This window comes from Pogona vitticeps, chromosome 3 (genome assembly GCF_051106095.1).
Source record: "Pogona vitticeps strain Pit_001003342236 chromosome 3, PviZW2.1, whole genome shotgun sequence".
Taxonomy (NCBI): domain Eukaryota; kingdom Metazoa; phylum Chordata; class Lepidosauria; order Squamata; family Agamidae; genus Pogona; species Pogona vitticeps.
Window position 1 is genome coordinate 74434141 of NC_135785.1, and position 15314 is coordinate 74449454.

General features: G+C 41.9%; 1 long non-coding RNA gene across 2 annotated transcripts in view; it reads right to left on the reverse strand.

Annotated features, from left to right (window-relative positions):
• LOC140705496 (uncharacterized) overlaps nt 1-14528 on the reverse strand; it is a 40255-nt gene extending 25727 nt beyond the window's left edge. For both annotated transcript variants that reach the window (XR_013543932.1, XR_013543933.1), the window contains exon 1: nt 14400-14528. This is a non-coding gene — a long non-coding RNA (uncharacterized LOC140705496). The remainder of the gene's footprint in view (nt 1-14399) is intronic.
• Between the last annotated feature and the right edge of the window lie 786 nt (nt 14529-15314).

A 15314-nucleotide genomic window follows, 5' to 3' on the forward strand; every position in this document is an offset into this window, starting at 1 on the left:
CACAGCACGGCTTCTGAGCCTTTTGCTCCCACTTCACAGTGCCTTGTCAGCCAGTAAAATGCCATGCAACAATCAGTAAAATGCAAACTAAATAAAATATGGTTTGATATCAATTTGTATACTCAATGACTATGTCTCTAATTAATTCAGTATTGTTGTCTTCATGGTGAGAATTGCAAATTACAAGATGCAACAAATTAAAGTGCCATCTCAAACTGGGTTATGTATGTTTAGTAGCAGAGTGTCTAATGAGAAGCCTCAGGACTTACTGCTGGAGCAGGTTTTCTATTTATTTTACTGATCTTTAGAGTGAAGTCAGAGGTTTTTGAAATACTTAGTGAAACGAATGATTAAAAGACAAGAAATTAGTTTGTTACTGTAGTTTTGCAAAATATAATCTGTAGAGTCAAATGCATGCAATTTGAAGTCGCTCTAATGAATACGCATCAAAGGTGTGTGTGGAGGGAGCCTATGAGAGGGCAGGAAAGGTGTGACCAATATTTGCTTCCCCTTGGGTTGATGTCACTGTGCCAGTATCCCAACAGATGTCTTTTCTAGGCCCTCTTTTTCTCACATTTCAATGAGTGATAGGACATGAACTGAGGTCTGTGCTCCTCTTTAGTAGTGAGCAGGATATCCTGTAGACCATTTTGCTGCCAAGACAGGGAAATGATGGTTTACATCACATGGCATCTGGGCCTCTTGAGCTGGACATTCCCAAATGTCTATGAAGGGAAGCTGCTCTGACCAATAAAGTTGGTTATAATGATGACCCCTCATCTTCTAGTCAGCCTATGTTGTGTGTTTTATTTCTGCAGAGTGGGCCTGTTCAGCTTTAGGCCAACAAAGAAAAAGCACGGTATGCACAAATCTAACTACTGAAAATGTGAGATATTTATTTGATCTTTAGCTTAATTGTGGCTCTCATTTCCTTCCTGGTCATAATAGGTGATTATTCACAACAAAGTGATGCTCTGTAGCCTAAAAAGTAATAGAAATCTGTCCCCTTTCATCTAAATGCAGTTCTATAGAGCATCCATGTGCCTGAACTTTACAAAAACCCTTCTTTTCTCAGAACAAGCATTTAATCATTTATAGAGGTTGCCAGGAAGACCAAATTACGTAGTAGTGGGGAGATTGCTCCATGCTGCTACAGCTAGATCCCTTTGTGTGAGCTGCCCTTTCCTGCTGGTGTGATTCTTCAGCTGGTTTAGCCCAGTAAGTTGTTCCACCTGTTCTCCCTAGGCAGAGAGAGGTGCCAATTCATTTTCTCTTTCTCTCTTTGCCTTCCAGCAGCATTTATCTCCAGAAGCTTTTCTGAAAACTCTCCACCTCACTGGAGAGGTTATTTTTCTTCACGTTTCCGCCTCTGATAGCACTCTAGTGCCTAAGAATTATGGCACCTCTAGCAGTCTGTCACAGATACTTGGCTGAACACATATTTTGCTTTTACACAAATGATTCCCTTGTTATTTAACCTTGTAAAATAATCCTCAAGTCCGCAGATGCTGGGTGGCAATGATTTAATGCTTGCTCCTGATGAACTATAAGGAATCACTGCTAGGAAAGACAATCATGTTATAATTATTGCTTCATAAAGTATCTTTAATTACTTACATGTTTTCAAGTAATTGGACCAAGGTTTATCATTTCTCACCAGCTCTTACTAAAACTTTCTGTAATTAACTTGGATTAGGGAGGGGGGAAGTCCAAGGTGCAGAAGGTTAACTAATTGCTTATTTCAGTTCCCCTTCAGTTCCACTGTTGCTTAACTGTATTCAGTTTAACAATCAATTGACTGAAATCACAGATGCACTATGGCTCAAAATAGTTGTAGTATGGAGTAGAATTTAACATTTTTAAGGCAAATGAAGGAGATTAAAAGAAGATGAAGACTGACTTAAATCCATTTAATGTTAGAAAGCTTACTTGACTGAGTTCGGGGTTGGTCCAACACATTCTGTGGCCTAACATGGGATTCTAAATGGTGTTCCTAAGACACCCAAAATTCTTTTGGATATTAATCTGCACTCAAGAGGAATCACAAACATTACCATAGCTAACTGGAAAGGTGCTGGGTGCAGGCTAGACATGTGCCAGGAGTGTATTCAGACATGTGAGCAGGCACACAACTAATGTACAACTAGGACATCATCAATTATTAGGAACATGGTTCATTATTGATCTAATGCAGTGGTTCCCAAACTTGAATAATCCAGGTTTTCTTGGACTGCAACTCTCAGAAACGCTATCCAGCACAGCTGGTGGTGAAGACTTCTGGGAACTAACGACCAAGAACACCTGGGTTACTAAATGTTAGGGAACCACTACCCTAATGTGTGCATAAATACCTAAAAAAGATTTTGGTCATAGTGCCTCAAACCAGCCAAAGTATGTTGGCAAATGTGGCAGAAAATCCCACAATGGACTCTCCCCCATACCTGGCAGTAGAAATACATTAGTAAAAAAAAAATCAAATGACCGTGACCAAGTTCGAGAGGCAGTGCATAGCAGCAGGGGCCTGCCTGCAACAATGGCCACTCAGTCCTGGATTCTACAGTGAGCAGAGGTTGCTGCCTCTGCCACGACTGCTGCCGCCACTGTCATACTTTCTTTCCTTTAAACCTGCTGCCACTTGCTGCCTCCTCTGCCTGTGGGTGACTGTTTGAGAGAGATTAGGGCAGTGATAGTGCCCTATTATGGAGACCCTGCACCAACCCTTGGACAGCAACAATCAGAGTGGCCTGGTTGCTTTTCACATTGCTTCACCCCCTGGTGGGGCACCCTCGGGTAGCAGGGTTTTTATTTATTTAATTGTTTGTTTGTTTGTTTGTTTGTTACCTTCCTATTGGTGGCAAGCCACTACTCTGGGCAACTAACAGCAAATAAACACATAAACCATCCATGTACCCAGCCAGCAACAGAAGAAACTCAAATCATAAAAACGGGGGGAGGGGGGAAAGAGAAACCCCCAAGGGCAACAGGAAATGAAATTCAAATATAATCAAATGCAACCATATGGGACAGCAAGAAAATCACAGTGGAAAGATGTTTCTGAAGGCCTCCTTTAAAAACCTCAGATTTACTCATTTTCACGAGGGAGGGAGCTTGGCATATATTCAAAGGCAACTCCTTCCACAGTGCTGCAGCCACCACCGAAAAGGCCCAGTTGTTGGGGGTAGATTTCCCGGTTTTTCCTGAGGTGACCACCTGTAACTATGAAGCCTGGGAAGCCCAGGTTAGCCAGGCAGACAATGGTAGAAAAAGCTGCTCTGACAGGTAGTGAGGCCCCAAATTGTTAGTAGTCTTATAAGTTAGTCCAAGCACTTTGAATTTAGGAAAGAAGCAAACAGAAAGCCAATGCAGATGTGCCAGAACTGAGGAGCCATGATCATATCTCCACACTCCTGGCATAAGCCCAGCTGCTGCATTTTGCACGTGCCACAGCTTCCGCATCTGCTTCAAAGCAGCCCCACATAGAGAGCATTGCAATAATAGATTGCTAGGGAATACCATCACATGAAGCAGTGCGGCCTTCTGCTGCCCTGCCTTTTATTCTTTTTGCCTCCTGGCCTCAGAATCTAGGTGAGAATCAGGGGTACACTTGTGGAGTCTGCACCCATGTGGTGCCTTGGAACAAAGCTCATTTTGCCTTGCTCCAGGCAGTGCCAAATCTGAGTGGGATGCTCATTCCTTTGCAACTAGTCTTGTGAAGGCGGGGCCTTTGACTACACCAGTTGTGACACTAAGGGCTTGTGGGCAAGGCTGGTCGTTGTCTAGCAAAGGGACCATTGCCCAAATACCATGGCAGTGACATGACTGTTCATTCCATAGACAATATTTTATCTCTCGTACTTCAGTTGGGAAATCTCTAGTTGTCGTACCGCTAGAGTATGAAGCCTGTAAAAGAAGGAAATGCACCACTCTCCCAAAAAGACGACAAGAGAGAGCATATATTTGCACAAGATGTGCATACACTAATTTATAGGCAAGTTTAGAAATGATTACTATAATTTAGGTAGAAATCCAGTACACCCTGCCATAGTGGGAAATACAGTGACCAGGTGACCTGTGCATTTTCTCTCTCAGTTTTCTCTATCTGACTTCCTGTCCAGGAGCTTAGCCAAGGTTTCTCCTCCCCTTTGCTATATTTATTTATCTTCAGACTGGATGTGGACTGGGCAACCTTTCAAAGAGTGGATGACATAAATTTAAAAATGGTCCTGTGAGCCTTACAGTTTGCCCTCTGTAAAGCTAGCCCACCCTCTGAAAAATGCTGAAGGTATTTCTTACCTTCAAGCAAAAAAAGTTACATGCTGTAGAACTAAAAACTAGAAAGTAAATATATCAACATGGCAATGTGCCTAAATTTCATTTGAGCTCTTGTAGTAACAGGCAATATCTTGTTGTGTCTACCAGCACAGGAGAAGGAAAACTCCGATTTCAAACCTCCACTGCCTTGTGGCTATATCCACACATGGAAAAGGCTTCAGGAGTTAACCTTGAGGCAAAATCCGGAGCTGGAGTCTCAAAGGCAGCATGTGTCGTTCTGCCAACTCCTGCGACGTTGCTGGAACCAGTTGTATTGGCTCTTGCCTTTCCATTGGACCATTTCAGCAATGTGGAGAGGGGGGATCTGCTGCTTGGGTAACAGCCTATCCTCCATATTACCTTACCCGGGCTTCATGCTCTGGAGAGGACACTCCTCGATTCAGAGCATGTTACCATAGTCTCTCGAGACTGAAGGATGCCTATGCTACCAGCGCAACAGGAGCGACACCAGGAGCTTCTGAAGATTGCTGCTGATTAAAGAGCTCCTGCTTTGATTTTGGCTTGTGTGTGGACCATGCACAATGTGGCAAAGTTGCACACAACCCAAATTTGAAGCAGAAACTCCTTAACCAGTGGGATCTGTGCTGCCAAGGACATGTCTTCCATTGTACCAGCAGAAGTACACAACAGGATTTTGGCCAGTATCAAAATGTATCTTTTGATTCGTATAATGAATTACATATCAGAGTACTTTTCAATGCATCTATTATTCAATGTATGGAAGAAAGTAGGGGGGATAGCTGAGGGGGAGAAAGTTCCAATTAGGAATAAAAAGGCAGTGACGGGAAACATAGGGCAGCCCAAGGACATCTGTAGAAATAGTTGGAGGAGGAGTCTGTTTATAATACCTGTGAGTTATTAAATTGATTGCAGTTTTTAGCAATGTGTATTTAAAGAAATAACAAATTTAGGATTCTGGGGGCAAGCAGCCCCGTATCTCCTCAACAGACACCCATAAGAGTGCTACTCTGGGACATTTTTCCATTGTCAAGAGTGATCACATGCTGGATTACTTACTAAAGCAGTAGGGTTAGTGACAGACTGCCCTTACTCTAGCAGGTGAATGAAGTGATAATGAGCTTTTCAAGCTATACTAAGAAGAGCCTTGTGGTTAAACTGTAATATTGTAGCCAAAACTCTGTGCATGGTCAACATTTGATACCAACAGATCTGACAGCTGCCTCGAGGTTCACTCAGCCTTCCATCTTTCTGAGGGCAGCATGATGAATACCCAGCTTGTGGGATGGGGTGGGCAATGTGTAGCCTGTATAATAATTTTAAAAAGGTAAATAGTGCCCAGAGTGATTTAAACAGCACAGTTTGCCTTCCTATTGTTCAAGATGGATTATTTTTGCTTATTTGCTGAGGAAGCCAGCAAATAAGCAAAATAATCAAGCAAATGCTCAATATTTCTATCCTTTTCTCTGGCTGGATTGCTCTATTTCATGCTACTGGTTTTAATGGCAATGTTGTTTTGCAAGATTGCTTGTGTTTCTATTTAAAAGCTAAAGGTTGCATTTCAGCCGGCTAAGGATCTTTCACCAATGCTCATTACAAATTTACCTTTTTTAAAATACATAATTACCACCAAGTTCAAAAGAGCTTGTTGTTTAGCTGTTAACCCCATGAACCAGAGCACACCATTGCCTCCTGGGGTTTGGCTAAATTCATGTTGGTAGCTTCAATGATACTTTCCAACCATCTCGTCCTCCGTCGTCCTCTTCCCCTCTTGCCATCACACTTTCCCAACATCAGGGTCTTTTCCAGGGAGTCTTCTCTTCTCATGAGATGGCCAAAGTATTGGAGCCTCAGCTTCAGGATCTGTCCTTCCAGTGAGCACTCAGGTTTGATTTCTTTCAAAATCAATAGGTTTGTTCTCCTTGCAGTCCAGAGGACTCTCAAGAGTCTCCTCCAGCAGCAAAATTGTGCTGGTTGTGGGGACAGGACCTTTCTTCCCACTTTGGATGGCAGGAGAGTTTTCACCAGCCCTATCTTCTAATCCTCACTTTCTCAAATAGCACACCTCCACTGCCTGAGACGAGCGGTGTGGTGGTAAATTTCGAATTGGTACTCCATGTCATCTTATGGACTGTGAAGTCAGAACGAACTTAAGGCGGCCCTAAATGGGCTTTCAAGATAAGTTATTTCAGTAAAGGTAGCCCTGTTATTCTGTGCTAGCATTTCAGGCAAAAACAAAATAAAAATTAAAAAAATTAAACAAAACATTGTGGCCCCTTAAAGACTAACTGCTATATTTTAATACGAGCTTTCAGGGCCAGGTCCACTTCTTCACACCTGTCTGGGGAAGTGAACTTTCCCATGAAAGCTCGCATTGAAATAAGGTCAGTGAGATATTTAAGGAGTGGCTTTATCAGTTACACACACACACAGTGAGTTTCCATGACTGGGCGGGGATTTGAACCTAGGTTTCTAAATCCTAATCTGTTGCTCAAGTCACTATAGCACACAGGGTGTCTGTTCTCCATATTTTCCCTTAACGTTCTTAATTAGAGATGGCAATGTCTCACCAATTCAGTGGTTCATGCTGGCTTGTTTAGTGGCCAGACAGGTATCTGGTGCTTCAAAGCCCCTTCAGCAGGCATCCACTTGTAGGCAGTGGCCCAACTTCCCTGTCCCGTTCCCACTGGGCAATGGTGGCTCGGGCCGATGTCTATTCTTAATGACTAACAGTGCTCTAAATATGGCATTGTAGCCACAGGCTGGAACAGAAAGATTTTCATTACAAATTGTACATCGAGTGGAATTTGTTTTGACTTTGAACAGCAAAGTCATGCTACGCAATGCGATTTCAGAACCTACTATTATTATACTACTTCAGTCTCAGTCAGCTGCTTGTTACCTACATGTACAATCTCATTCAGTCCCATAGTTTTCAAAGTGGCATAGAGTGAGATATGTGTGCTCCCTTTTATAAATACACAATTCCAGAAACCTCTCGAGGTGGGAGTGTTTTCCCAGACATTAAACTAAATTGTCTCAGGAGAGGCAAAATCCACAAGGTGGCACTCTAATCAAACAGTTAAAACAACACTATCTTCTTACCTTTTCTAATTTTCTTTCCTTCTTTTTTTTTAAAATGGAGAATCCACATTTAAATTAGTGTGGTATTTTAAAAAGAATTTGGTGCAGTTCCACTAACAATAAATACAGTTGTCTCATTTATCATATTCTTTCCTCAAGTGAAAGCAAAGCATTTTATTATCTGTTTTTATAGTCAGTATGGAATAGGTGACAGCTAGTGTGCTAGAGTGCATTGTGTGTGGGACTAGCATTCAGGAAACCCAGGTTCAAAACTTCAGTCAGCCATAGAAACTTGGGGTGGCAGCTGGCACTGGTAAATCTACCCCTTATCATGAAAGATCAGTTAGGTTCTCCATAGATGGAATATGACGGCACCCAACAACAGAAATGATTACTAATAATTACCAAATTATCAGGAAGGAAGGAAGGAAGGAAGGAAGGAAGGAAGGAAGGAAGGAAGGAAGGAAGGAAGGAAGGAAGGAAGGAAGGAAGGAAGGAAGGAAGGAAGGAAGGAAGGAAGGAAGGAAGGAAGGAAGCATACATGGTGGCCGTCTGATTAGAACTCATTTATCTCTAGCAGCTATAATCAAGACTGCCTGTCCTCACAAGGTAGTCATAATGCTTTATGTACCATCTTGAGCTCATAGAAGGAAAATCCACATATAAATGAAATAAGGGTCCTAGTTTAAATTCCAGTACATCTTAAGCAATTCATTCAGCAGTAGCATGACTGCTGGAATCCAGAATAGGCTTGAGGCCCTAGAGTATATGAGGGGCCTAAATAACCTTTTCATTAGCAGTAATAGGGTCAGAAAATATCCGAGAACTCAGTTAAATTATTTCCCCATGTCTGAAGCAATGAACTAAACCAACGAGAAACCCCCTGGGGAATTAGAGGGGCGAAACAGGACATTGGAATGACAGGGTGGCCATCCCTGACCTCCCTCCTGGTCCATGAGCCCCCGCCCCCTCTTCCATTTAGAATAGAGGAAACATCTTAAAGCCACAGCCAGCCAATCACTACCAAAATGCTTTCTTTTATTGTGTACATGGGCAGGTAACTGAATACAAGAGAAGTTATTCTGCACTAGGATTGCAATTTGAGAGTCATATCCAGTTCTGTTCAGAAGGAAGTCTCACAGGGGCTCACATCATTCCTGTATCATAAGATGGCAGCCTGACACATTTTCTGTTATTGCCCCAGATCTGGAACTTCTTTTATCACCAGTTGTCACACCTACACTATGAGTTAATCACAGGGATGGCTTACTTATTTCATTTCTCTCTCCCCTTTCTCTCAATGCAGGGACTCAAAAGAGCTGACAATTTTTCTTTTTTTAAAAAAAGGTCTCAAATGGAAACTTTACATCTTTCTGGTCTTTAGAAGAGAAAGGAGACAAAAAAACCCTCCTCATTTCTTTTTAATGGTTGCTAACCAATGCAGCAAATTAATGATGCTTTGGCTGCACTTAAAACTTCCAAAGCATCATTGATAACTCAGCAACAATTAAAGATAAATGCAAAACTCTGCAACAATCTTTGCATGTGGATGCAAATATCACAGCACACACTTCTGTTGGATGTGAATGTTGAACAGTAAAGAAATTTGACAAGAAACAAATTGATTCATTTGAAATGTGGTTTTTTGAGGAGTAGAACTATGGACAAATAAGATTTAAATGAGTTCTAGATCAAATTAAATCAGAAAAATTACTAAACTGAGGCTATTATACTTTGAACACACGATAAGACATTAAGGCTCATTGGAAAAGACAAGAAAAGTCAAAGGCAACAGGACAAGAGGAAGATCAAACAAAATATGGATTTAATAAATGAAGCCATGGTGATGAGTTTACAAGCACTAAGCAAAGCTCCTGACAACAGGACTTTCTAGAGGTCACTAATTCATAGGGTCAGAAACAACATGACATCTCTTAACAACAATTTTACTCAGACTGAGGCCTCCTTTTTTTTGTTCTTTGTAAGATATTTTTTGTTCTTGATGTCACTTTGGCAATCACATATATCTGGGAGAAAGGAGCAAATATCAACTTCCTCTTGTGTGCCTTACTCACACCTATACTGCTCAGAAGGTTTTTGAGAAACTGTCTGACTAGTTGGAGCTGTATATTTTTTGTTTGATATTCTGGAAGAGTAATCCAATCTTTAAAACAGATTTCCCCTCCTCAACAGAGTTTTCCAGTCTTTAAGATTATAATGATCTTAAATTTGTAAGGGACCCTGTGGATCATCGAGTCCAGCCCTTTTCAAGGAAGCACAGCAGAGAATCGAATTCCCAATTTCTGGCTCCTCTTTTCTTAGAAACGCAAGTGCTTGGGCAAATGAGGACTTGCCAGCATCCATGTTGAATCTTCAGATTGCAGGCCTATACACACACCCCCACTGAGCTCAACAGCACTTCTGAGTAGGCATAAATCGGATTAATGGGACAGATTATAAATGGTCCAGTACATATTTCTTCACATTGCTGCCTTTTAATCTGCCAGCAGATGGCAGTCAAGATAAATGAATAGACAGTACTGTATATATTTTTGTATCCTGAGCCTCTCCCTGCCCTCCATCTCTTCTTTAATATATTAATACTAAACTATTTTATTCATCTAAAATGTCTTCTGACATGCCTTGGTATTCTAACAAAGGAAAAAGAGGAGGAATAACGTCCTCAGATCTTCCAGGATATTGGCAATAAGATCTTTCACCCATTAAAAAATAGGGAGGGAAAAGCATGGTCAGGATTAGCACAGAAAGGAAGGTATAGCTATGACATCTGCCCAGAAGTATTCCAGTATCAAAGATAAGCAAAGACAAGTTTTATTCCATTGCCCAATGAATAAAGAAGAGTCTTTATAGGTAGTAGCGCAGCTTCAGCTCTTTTGATGTTTTTTGTTTTTTGGTTGAGTTTTGCATGTTTCACAAATATCGATACTCATAGGGATACATACACATATAAATGGTGTGTTGTGCCTGTTGTGAAGCATAGTTAATAAAGCGCTGATTCTTAAGCCCCCTGTAAGGTGAGCTGCCATTGCTGCCAGTATCAATCCTTTACTCTTCTGCCACTAATAGTTGGAAAGTCATATTCTACTGAGCTCTTTCCATCAAGGCAAGATGCCCAGTACCTAAAGCCAGGCAAATGATTTCAGCCACAGCTTTGAAAAATGGTTACAGAACCCAGAATCCTTCATTCACCATAGCAAGTCTCATAAGTACTTTTATCTTTCACACACTACTCTATTGTTCAGCACCTTGTCAGCTGCCACTATGCCCTGCTCCCCAGCATTAGCTGCCTCATGTAGCTGCCTTGCTTTGCCTCAGTAGTGGAACCAACTCTGTTCAGAGTGTCCATCCACTACAATGGTATTAGGGCACCCAAACTGGGGGTTTGAATTCCAGGTCATGTAGATTGTGTGGGATACAAACCTTGATGAGTTAGGGAACAGAGTGTATTAGCTCAGTGGTTCTTAACCTTGGGTTACTCGGGTGTTTTTGGACTGCAACTCCCAGAAGCCTTCACCACCAGCTGTGCTGGCTGGGGTTTCTGGAAGTTGCAGTTCAAAAACACCTGAGTAACCCAAGGCTAAGAACCACTGTATTAGCTGACAGTATATATGTCTTTTACTCATTTGATAGACTCTGTGCATCCCTGAAAAACCTACATGCATTCCAATATAATATTATGGAATCATTTGGCTATTCTTCCATAGGAATTCGCACATACATGTGGAAATGGAAAGACAGAAGTGCAACGTTATTCGGAGAGTGATTATTTGTGCAGTGTAACCCAATACAATCTACTAGCTGGTTCATTTCAGTAGGGTGGAGCTCCTGGCTGCAGAGCCAGTGTCTAGGTGTGGAAAATCCCTACTTTGCTTCCTGAGAGAGGGCCAGCCAAAATCAGCAGGAAGATGAGTACTTGATGGAGTTACATGCCCTGACCGCCATGGCCTTGGGCAAGCTGCACTGTCCCAGAATACTACCAGAAAAAGGGATCAACAATTCACATCTAAATATTTTATGCCTAGAAAATCCTGTGACAGTCACTGTAAATTACAATCACCTTGACAGCATATAATCAGTTACAGTTTTAAGAAACATCTTATTTTTATTTATTTATTAAATTTATACCCCACCCATCTAGACCGATATTTACTCTGGGTGGCTAACAATAATAGATAAAACAAAAATAATATAATAAAATAAAAAACAACAGTAATAATATAGTTCAAGCTGGGAAAAATAATTAAGTGATGACAGGAGGGAAAGCCTGCCTAAAGAGTCAGGTCTTAAGTTTGCTCTTAAAAACACCCAGTGAGGGAGCCAGACAGATATCTGGGGGCAGACTGTTCCAAAGGCAAGGGGCCACTGCCGAGAAGGCCCTTTTTTTTGTTCTTTCTGTCTGGGCCTCCCTCAGTGTTAGGCCCCTCAGCCACCCCTCCTGGCTAGAACAAGTGATTTGGGTGGATCTAGAGGAGGCATTCAGCTAGATATCGAGGTCCTAAACCATTTACAGCTTTATATGTCATCATTAACACATCTTAAAGCTCACTTTGTCCAGCTTGACACTGGTTATTGTTCTTGAAGTCAGGATCTTGGAAAAGGAGAGGCTGCCCTCCAACCAAACAGGAATTGAAACTTACTCGCTTCCTGTTGGGTTCTATCATAGCCCTTGGGAGACATCACTCAGTGCATTCCTATGCCTGCTTATTTGGTTGGGCCATGTTCCCTGATAGGTTGTATACAGGACTGTTTAAAAATGGTGGACAAGAAAGACAAATTGGCAAGTGACTGAGTGAATGAAAGGCCAGAAGAGGGAGACTGCCTGTGGCAAGGTACAGAGTGCAGCCGGGGGGCATGAGCAAAACAAGTGGGGCTCCAATGACTTTATATCAGGGTCACCAGGTCAGCAGTATCTCAATCCCTGAGATGTGGGGAGCAAAACCTGAGACCAGGGCTGGATCCTTGTGACGTTCAAAGGGAAACCTTTCGTGGGGTGGGCGGTCCTTGTGATGTCAGAGGTTGACAGAGAAGCCATCACAACACACAGAGAAATGCCTCTACATTTATCCAATGACACCTCATAACCAAATATCAAGGTTTTCCTCCTTCACTTGTTCTAAAATTTCCTTTCCTTTAAACCATGTTTGCAGAATCCTTCATTTTTTTAATTCATTCTCCATTAGGTAAGGGAAGGAGATTTGGATCAGGGTATTGGGGTAAATCCCCTTCACAGATTGCTGCCTTGTTGTGGCAAAGGGGCTTGAGTAATTCAGAGAAGCTATAGGCTTCTCCATCTCCTGAGAACTCTATATGTGGGACAGGAAGCAACAGTTAGAACTGGATATGGAACTGATTAGTTCAAAATTGGGAAAGGAGTACGACAAGGCTGTATATTGTCCTCCTGCTTATTTAACTTATATGCAGAATACATCATGTGAAAGGCAAGACTGGAGGAATCCCAAAACGGAATTAAGATTGCCAGAAGAAATATCAACAACCTCCAATATGCAGATGATTCCACTCTGATGGCAGAAAGTGAGGAGGAATTAAGGAACCTCTTAATGAGAGTGAAACAGGAGAGTGCAAAATATGGTCTGAAGTTCAACATCAAAACAACTAAGATCATGGTCACTGATCCCATCACCTCCTGGCAAATAGAAGGGGAAGATATGGAGGCAGTGACAGATATCACTTTCTTGGGCTCCATGATCACTGCAGATGGAGACAGCAGCTCCGAAATTAAAAGACGCCTGCTTCTTGGGAGGAAAGTGATGACAAATCTTGACAGCATCTTAAAAAGCAGAGACCTCACCTTGCCGACAAAGGTCTGCATAGTCAAAGCTATGGTTTTTCCAGTAGTGATGTATGGAAATGAGATCTGGACCATAAAGAAAGCTGACTGCCAAAGAATTGATGCTTTTGAATTGTGGTGCTGGAGGAGGCTCTTGAGAGTCCCCTGGACTGCAAGGAGAACAAACCTATCCATTCTGAAGGAAATCAGCCCTGAGTGCTCACTAGAAGAACAGATCCTGAAGCTGAGGCTCCAATACTTTGGCCATCTCATGAGATGAGAAGACTCCCTGGAAAAGACCCTGATTCTGGGAAAGTGTGAAGGCAAGAGGAGAAGGGGATGACAGAGGATGAGATGGTTGGATAGTGTCATCGAAGCTACCAACATGAATTTGACCAAACTCCAGGAGGCTGTGGAGGGGACAGGAGGGCCTGGTGGGCTCTGGTTCATGGGGCCATGAAGAGCTGGACAAGACTTAACAACTAAACAACAATTGGGGTAAATAGAAAATGCAGAATGTGATAGAGAACAGTATCATTAGTACATCTGTCAATATGTTTTCTAAGCTTACTTCACACTTATATTATCTTTTTTTCTAAGCCTTTAAAATCTAATTTTTAAAAAATATTTTCTTTCTCATAATTTTAACCCATTCATGAGAATCGTCCATCTTTTTGAACTACCTTAGCATCACATTTTCTGCATTCCCTATCAGATAAAAGCTACACATATTCTCCTGCTTGTGACACCTCAGTGATTCTAATGTCATCATATTTTGATTCTGAAGTGATCAAAGTGGCATTTAGGGTATTTGTGTCCACTTCTGATGATGGATTTTGACCCAGAATATCATGTTGTGGAACGTGTGAGAAAATCAGATACCTTTACAGTCTTGGACTCTAAATCCAAAGTCTTCTCTTGTTTCTTTTTTGATAGTTTTTCACTTTTGTGCACCACTTAACTGAACACGTTTCATCTTAGTTCTTGGGGTCTGTCACATAAATTGATAGACATGATGAAATACACATTTGGACATCACCACAAGTCCAGCACCATGCAATATATTTTGAAAATAGCAAAGCATGCATAGTCAAAAGCATCACCATTTGGCCATTTTCATGAGTTTCATATTTCATAAGCACTTCCACAAAATTATAGAACATTAATTACATTATTTGTTGTCAGTGTTGTAAAAAAAAGGAATCAGCTTACTTACAAAGTGTCAGAGTCTGGAAGCTACTAGGTGGCCTTTTGCCATCTGGCAAGGGCATCAGGGCCCAATCCACCACACAAGGTAACAAAGCTGGAACAATAAGGCTGCCAGGCAAGGCAGCAACAACAGAGGAGGAGGAGGAGAAGGCAGGAACCAGGCAAGGATGCACATCCAGACCAAAGTAGAAGACACTTGTGTTGTTGAGGCAAAGTCTGGGAGGGTGAACCACTCCTTGAATAGGCCTTCCCTCCAGGCTTCCAGGTGGGCCCCTCATGAGTGGCCCAGCAGCTGCTACACAGGCTAGGGCCTGAGCGTGCAAACATCAGGCAATTCTTGGGTCAGGCTGTCCCTGATCCTGCAGTTACCTTACCAGGATCATGTAGGCCAGATCCTGACACAAAGTTACAATGTTAGCACATGTGTTGCTGCCTGTTGGTACGCTGGACGCTGAGTGAGCTACTAGCGCCCCTGCACACTCTCATTCTCAGTGGACAACTGAATGGGACAACCAACATTAACAAGAGAAGTTAGACAAGAACGATCACATGTGCCTCCATGGATCATGGGACAGTTAAGTTTACCAGATTCTAATTCTGTTCTATTCCCAAGATTAATGTATTGCATATCATTAACCTCTATCATTACTATTATTATTATTTTTACTTCCGCCAAGGAGGTTATGTTTTTGTCGGAGTATGTGTGTGCTTCTATTTTCGAAGGGTTTCACGGCAGGGAAATCTGAAGATGCCAGCCATGGAGAAACATCAGGAAGAACCACCTTCAGAACACGGCCAAAGAGCCCGAAAAACCCACAACAACCATATGTGTGTGTTTTTTTTTTTTAACTGACATTGTACAGATTGTACACAAAGTTCACAGACTGCATACAAAGTTTCCCCTGCTTTCATTTATTGGGGG